The sequence below is a fragment of the Chinchilla lanigera genome, unplaced genomic scaffold, assembly GCF_000276665.1.
Source record: "Chinchilla lanigera isolate Chin_1 unplaced genomic scaffold, ChiLan1.0 scaffold00073, whole genome shotgun sequence".
Taxonomy (NCBI): Eukaryota; Metazoa; Chordata; class Mammalia; order Rodentia; family Chinchillidae; genus Chinchilla; species Chinchilla lanigera.
Window position 1 is genome coordinate 8,702,786 of NW_004955474.1, and position 8,498 is coordinate 8,711,283.

The window sequence follows — 8,498 nt, forward strand, 5'->3', positions numbered from 1 at the left end:
CCAACCAACCAACCCCATAACCACTCCCCTACCAACCAACCAACCACTCCCCAACCAACCAGCTAATTAACCACTCCCCTACCAACCAACCAACCAACTAACCACTCCCCTACCAACCAACCAACCAACAAACTAAATGCTCCCCTACCAACCAACCAACCCCATAACCACTCTCCTACCAACCAACCAACCAACCAACTAACCAACTACCACTCCCCAACCAACCAACCAACCAACCACTCCCTGACCAACCAACCAACCACTCCCCTACCAACCAGCCAAACTACCAACCAAACAACCAACCTACCAGCCAGACAACCTACTAATGAACCAACCAACCTTCCAACCAACCAGACAATCTACCAAGCAACCAACCAAGCAACCACTCCCCTACCAACCAACCTATCAACCACTAACCAACTTACCAACCAACCAAACAACCTACCAGTCAACCAAACAACCTACCAACCAATCAATCTACCAACCAACCTACCAACCAGACAACTTACCAACCAGCCAACCAACCTACTAACCAGACAACCTACTAATGAACCAACCAACCAGACAATCTACCAACCAACCAACCAACCAAACAACCAACTAACCTACCAACCAGGCACCCTACCAACAAACCAACTGACCTACCAACCAGCCAGACAACCTACCAACCAACCAACCAACCAAACAACCAACTAACCTACCAACCAGGCACCCTACCAACAAACCAACTGACCTACCAACCAGCCAGACAACCTACCAACCAACCAACCAACCAACTTACCAACCAAACAACCTACCAACAAACCAAACAACCTGCAAACCAAACAACCAATGAATAAAGCAGACTTTCTAGAAGTTTGAATTTTTACTACTTTTGTGATTGAATTTCTACTTTTGTGATTGAATAAAAAGTTTTGACTAAAAAATCCCTTTAATTTCAAGTCGTTGTGGACATTTTCAAAGGGATTTTATCATTAAATTTTGAAGAATAGTAAGAAAAACCATATATATTTATATTTTGAATTTTATTCTCCTGAAGAAGTGTTACTATTTATCACTACTTGAATATATTTATATTCTAGCAAAATTTTATACTAATTAATGAAATAATCCATTTAAAATTTATCTTTATAATTAAAAGTTCAACAACTGTGTCTGGTTTATGTTTAATCTTAGAGTTAAGTCAGCGGAATCTAGATTTGACTTATTAAGCTTTAAAAATAACCAAACCAAACCAAAACATTTATTGACTTTCTTGTGTATGTACACCAAAAGCAGGTTTTAGAAGAGAGTAGCATTTTGGACACTTTACTATTACTTAGTGTATTTTGTTTACTTAACTCTTAACTCTATTATCTTACCTGAAAATCCCTACAATAGTAGCTCATATTTCTATTTTTTAAAAATTGATGACATATCCATAATAATTTGAGACTGTTTTTTCATTGCGTCTTCACTTATACTTCAAATCATTCTTCTCATCATTGTTCTTTGTCCATCTTCATACAATTTCACAATTTCTTTTGGTGTTTTCTATTGTTTTTTCACATATAGAAAATACTATTTTATTATGTAGTATGATAAACAGCTATAACTGCTTTCTCTTGAAGCTCAGAGGCTGGGGGAAGCATCTCAGCTTACCTGTTTCTTTTTTTTTTTTTTTGGTTTTTCTCCGGTACCGGGAGCCGAACTCACGACCTTGCGCTTGCGAGGCAGGCGCTTTTGCCGCTGAGCTAAATCCCCAGCCCCCTGTTTCTTTTTAGAATATCTATTTCTTGGGCAGTGGCTTGGCTATTGGGAAACCTTGCTTTATTCTGTCTTTTTCTATTTTATTAGGATTTTGTTGACGTGATTTCAAAATTCGCATAGGCCTTAGCCATCTTTGTACTTCTTCGAACTTTAAAATGTTTAATTAATCAATAAAGTTTATAAAAATTTTTGATGAAGTGATCCAGCAATTAAAAGTATCATAGTTCTGAAGAATAGTCACTACTAACATGTCGCGAACTATACCTTTGATTGTTTGTTCCCATCAATTTATAACCTATAGGTGAATAACTGTAGTTTTCCTGGGACCAGTGGATAACTGTGTGTGAGTTGCCCTGAGAGGTGAAGGAAAAGTACTGTCAGTCCATTCCTGGGCTCTTGAGCTCTTGAGGAAAGGTACTTAAATGTTTATCAATATACACATATATTAAATACTGGTTTTATGTGATCATATTTCCCTTGTCTTCCTCCTAATTTCTCCTCTCCACTTCTCTTCTATCTTCTCTCTCCTTTCCTTTACTCTGAGAAATTTAAGGTTATCAAGAATTTATCATGGGGATGGGACTACAGCTCAGGGCAGAATGCTGGCTTCACGTTCATGAAGCAAGCCTTGGGTTTGATCCCAGCACTTAAAAAAAGTATCACTTATTTTGTAATTTTTCTTGCAGAACTGGAGTAATTTTTTTTTTAAAGTAAGAATTGTCCAGGAACAACTCTGAGGAGAAAGTAATTTCAAAACTGTGTTGTTTTAAAATGGGGAGTTACCTTTTAATTTTTGTGACAGAAATGAAAAAGGCTCCCCAAGCGGGGGCTGGAAGACGTAAACACTTACTAGCAATTAACGTTGTGCTTGGAACTACTTCAACCTTTCATACAGATATCATCCATTAACATTACTATACAATATGACAAATTATACATATTGTCCATTTTTGCCTTTCCTGCCAAGAAGCCACAAATGGAAGTGATATCCAAGTATAAATGGATCTATCTTTAGTTTTCTAATTGAATGATTTTTCTCTCCTCTCTTCTGGTTCTTATTTATCTTTATATATCTCAGGGTTCCAGTTTGCCCTTCTTTTTGTTATATCTTCTTTCAAATCCTTTTTCTGAATAAACAAACCTGAATCAATAAAATGAGAGTTGGGCTAGGTTATCCCAAGAATGTTCTATTATTTAATAGTAATATTACTAAAGGTTTTCAGAAATTAAAATTTCTCTCCTTCCATTTTTAATATTGAGGGTGGTTTGTATAGACAAAGGATTTTATGACTTATGTCTTAGTTAAAATACCTTGCTCAGTTTGTGTTTTTATAACATTGCTCTACTTTAAGCTCCAAATAGTTTAAGTTTTGGGGTATTCATAAGCACTTCACAAATTAAAAAACTATGGGGGAATTTTTGTCTGAAAGCAAAATACAGTAATTTATAACAAACCGTGCTACCTCTAACTTCAGGGAAGGGAAACTCATAGAAAAGATACATATTCCTCTGAATGCCTTTGTTCTAGCTCAAAAATCTTTCTGTGAGTTCTGGTTGTGAAATAAGATCTTGGAAAACAAATTCTTTCTAGGTAGAAGCAGGAAATTACAGAATGGTGGATAGAACAATATCCTGAGATTTAAGGGAGTACTCTGAGTTGTTTAAAAAGAACTTTGATTTTGAAAGATACATGTTTACATCCTAAAGTTTCAACTTACTGGCTATTCAGCCTCAGATAATTTATACAACTTCTGGTGCCAGCTTTCCCATCTGTGAAAAGAAACCAAGTACCTATTTCAGTACTTGGCAGTATTATTTATGGGGGGCCGCTTAATCTGCTCCCCATATATAATAGCGGTTATTAACACTGTCAACAATACTTGGTTTAAGTTCAGGTCTTGCTTTTGTGTGATTTTGAGAAAATCACCTTGCTTCCTTGATGAAGTTCATAATCACTGGCCATAGCTCTCTAGGAAGAACATTGTGAGCTGAATTCATGTTGTGAGTCATGGACCTTCTTGATGTTTTCATCTCAGGTAATAGCTAAAATCACCAGGGATAAATCTTGCTGCCGGGATTTGAATCTGAACCCTGACATTCAGCAGCTATTTGACCTTAGCTAAGTTGCTTCATTGCGTGGGTCTCAGCTTTCACATTTTTGTTATGAGGATAACAGTAGCATGCTCCTATACAGTTGCAGTAAAAATTATAACATTTAATGTAGCAAGCTGGAGCGAATATTATAAATACAGATTTCACACCAGGTATTAATAATACTTGAACCTATTTCAGCAGGATTATTAGTGCTAGTATTAAAGTACAAGGTAGTGTGGTATAGAGAAGGAGGCCTTAGATTTGTCATAAGATTAAGGGTCAAATATGTGCACTATTTCTCAGCCTTCAGAGGTTCAATTTCCTGTCTGCTAAATTGCAGTACTATTATTTATCTCTTGCAGTGGTTGCTTGTCAGGGGTTAAGTGATCTCTTGACTTCTTATCACAGTGGTAGAAACTTAGTAGGGGGTAATTCCATTTTCCTGGTACTGGAAAAGTGTAGTGGGGATGGTAACTCAACTAGGAAATTATAATCACTGTACTGGGATATTTGTAAACCAAGCTTCATCTTTAAGTTTTCTAAAGTCACCCAGGGGTGAATGTTTTATTCTGCTACCTTATTAAGCCAAAGAACCTGAGAGATGGTCCCCTCTGATTCACCCCATTGGCTGTCTTGCATGAAATGGACAACTGTCATCAAGCTCTTCAACATTTGCTGGAGAGTCTGATGTCAAACACTCACTTTATTCTGTCAAGAAACTTGAGGATGGATGGTATCCTTATTATTAGATAATCAAACTGAGGCTCAGGAGATTGAATGATTTGCTGAACATCATACAAAGAAAGATTTAAACAGGTGAAGCAACTTCATCTTGATTCTCCCTCCATGAGGCAAACACAGACCTCCTGCTCCACGGGCCAGGGGCCTGTGTCCAAGAGCTGAGTATACCGGGATATAAAAACCAAGGCTTTTACATTGAGTACAGCTTGAAAGAAGTAAACCTGCTCTGTAGGTTTGAAATCTAAGTAGGCCAGGGCAATGGAATTCCTTTTTATTACTTTTTTAAATTAATTAAATATTTTGTTACATTTTAGGTATACATAATGATCACATTCATCATTGGGAATTCACACATGTACATGATATATCTTGATTCTTTTTTTTCCCATTCCCCTCTCTCCAACCCCTCTTCCCCTCCTCATTTATGAAAGTTTTGTTTCCCCTTTTTCCTTCTTGTTTTTTTCTTTTCCCTTCCTCCCCTCCCCCAGTTCCTGTTCCTATTTGAACATTTTCTTCCTATTTTGTAATATTTACTATACATTTTGGTCCTTGTCTATATATTCGGTTTCTCACATCAGAGAAACAATGCGATATGTACAACCTGTGTGATATATCCATACCCACGTTTATAGCAGCACAGTTAGTTTATAACAGCTAAATCTTGGAGACAGCCCAAATGCCCATCACTGATGACTGGATGGAGAAGATGGAGGCCTTTTATACAAAGAAGTACTACTCAGGCATAGATAAAGATAAACATTTCTAGGTAAATGGATAGACCTTGAGACCATACTCGTAAGTGAAATAAATTGGACACACAGGGCAATAGGATTTTTGCAAGCCAAAAAAGGACACTTAACTAAGTATATTTGCAGAGGTAGACTTCTGATCCCATAGTATTTTTTACTTTGATCCACTTAGTGTGCTTCCTTGTGGCTCTGGACCGTAAAACCACGGGAGCTGCATACTTCCAAAGTAGCCAATGGCACATGACAAAGTGGAATTAGAGGACATATGTTACTGCTTCATATGGTGAGAGGCCTCGGATTTCCCTTCAGAACAATTCTATTAAGTTCTCTCAAATGCCTTTTTGATACCGTTTTCACCTGCAAACTTTAATTTTGAGAGTGTGTATTGGGTGATCGGGTGCTTATCTCCTTGACTTGAATAACAGAGACATACTGACATTTTTATGTGTATCAGATGTGACTGTCACACCCAAGAGGACTGAATACAATTTTAAAGATGGCTTTACGATAATACCACAAACTCTTCTGACAATGAGCAGAGGATAGCAAATGCTCAGTTAGCAAAGGAATGATATAATCTTCAATTACTTCTTATTGGTTGATACATCTTCCACAGAAATATTACAGCAGAATAATTGGTAGTCCATTTTATGTTATATGATCTTCAGATTCTCAAATGCAGATTTGTGATATTTTTCTAAATGACAGTCTTGTCACATGTGTCAAGAAAATCTTGAGGAAGAATGCATTCAGTGTTCAGGTTTACCTGTGTCTCATTACTGGACCCATTGAAGTGTACTGAATATGTATAAATTATGTTATTTTCTTGTGATTAATATAACTACTGCAAGTGTCACTAAACAAATGCACTAAATGCTATGGAACTGTTTACTTTTAAATGGTTAATAGTAGGTTTTATGAGTTTTACATTAGTTACCAAAAATGAGTTGAGTGAATATAGTGATTGCACCAGGAAACATTGAGAGGAAGAACCTTTGACGGGAGTGGTTATTGAAAGGCACATATGGTTATGAGGGTATAGCTAGGAGAGAATGATGCTGGTGGTGTTGAGAATACCAGCATTGGTGATAGATTGCCTGATTTTTAAGTGCCAGTCCTGTTACTCTTTGACTATAAACTGGGCAAGTTACTCAATCTCTGTATACCTCAGCCTTCTCAGTGTAACATGGAAATAAAAACTTATAGGAATTCTCAAAAGGGCTAAATTAATTAATGAATATAAAGCCCTTGGAATACTGTCACTCACCACAAGCCTTTAATGTATATTTCCTAGTGTTTTTGTCATTTTGATCTCATTGGTTTCCCTCTTTGACCAAACTATTCCAGATTTGGGCTGTGTTATTTGTTCTTTGTAAACCTTAGATCAATACCTGTTCTGCAATTATTTAAATGCAAGGCTTGAATCAATTGTGAATTACCATCATCTCCGAAAATCTACCTTCAGGTTGTATAAGAACCCCTAAGTTCCATGGAAATTTTTCTTTGTCTATTTACTGCAGAGCAAAGCACTGCAAAGAAAAGCACCACAAAGTAGGTGACTTAGAACAAAGAAATATGTTCTCTTGTAGTTCTGGAAGTCAGAAGTCAGAAAGTAAAACTGAAGTGTCATCACGGCCATGTACTCTCCAACCTTCCAGTGAAAGCTACTTGTCCCTTTGAGCTTCTGGCAGCCCCCCGTGTTCCTTGGCTTGTGGCAGCTTAACTGTAATCTCTGCCTCCATCTCACATGGCTGTTTTCTTGTGCGTGTTCACATCACTTTCCTCTGTTCATGTTTGTGCTCAAATTTCTTTCTCACTTGAAGGGCACAGCTCATATTGGATTAGGGATCCACTCTCCAGCATGACCTAATTTAACTAATTTGATCTGGAGTATCTGTATTTCTAAATAAGGTTATTCAGAGGTACCTGGGTTAAGACTTAACATATCTCTTGGGGCATGGAATTCAACCCATAACATGTAGCAATTTTTATTTCTTTGTTAATGTACCATATTCATAAACTCCACTGTCACATTTGTGTGGGCCTTGTAGCCCAACCAGCTGGGGAATAGCCCTGAGGGAGCAAAATTATCTATTCTTGTAGACATTGTAGTCATGTAATATATGGAAACATAAACTACTTGTAATATAGTTACAATATAATTCAATGTAATGACAATTATATTGACTACATAGCTATTGTAATATAAGCTATTTAATATAAGCTATAGAGCTATGTATTAGAAGCTATGTATACATAGCTATTTTATATGGCTATGTAATATAAGCTACTTGTCTCTTTGAGCTTCTGAAGAGCATTCAGAAGTTAAGCGTTCCTTAACTTGCAGCAGCTTAACATGCCTGGAGTTATACATGTACTACCATGATTTGGTCATATTTGGCTTCCCTGCTGGTCTTTGATCACTTAAGGGTAAAGATCATGCCATATTCAATCTTAAAGGATAACAAAGTGCTGCAGTACAAGCCAGGATGTTCCAACAGATGAGGAAAGAAAAGGAGAAGTAAGAAAAGGAAAGTAACTCAAAATGTTTTGTCAGAATAGTTGCCACCTGTGATTCATGTAGGGCCTTGATTCTTCCTTACCATTTATTTTTATTTTGGTACTAGGAATTGAACTCAGGACCTTGTGCTTGCCAGGCAGGCATTGTGCCACTGAGCTACCTCCCCAGCCCTTTTCCATTTGTTTTTGAATTTGTCTATTTCTTCTTACAGTTCTATCAGCTTATACTTTGTGTATTTTGTAATTCTGTTGTTTGATGGATGTACAGGTAAAATGGGCACACTTAGTAGATTGACTTATAGAATGTAATTCTCCATCTCTAGTATTTTTCTACTCTCTGAACTCTACTTTTTCTGCTATTAATATAGCCACTCTTGCTTTCTTTTTAAATACTTCTACTGTACATTTTTTATCCTTTTACTTTCAATTTGTCTATATTTGGAGTTTTTCATAAGTAGGTTTATACTTGCCATTCTGTATCTTTTAATTAGTATATTTTAACCATGCTTATTTGTGATAGAATAAGGGCCCCTCAAAGATATCCACATCCTGGGGGCTGGGGATTTAGCTCAGCGGCAAAAGCGCCTGCCTGGCAAGCGCAAGGTCATGAGTTCGGTTCCCGGTACCAGAGAAAAACCAAAAAAA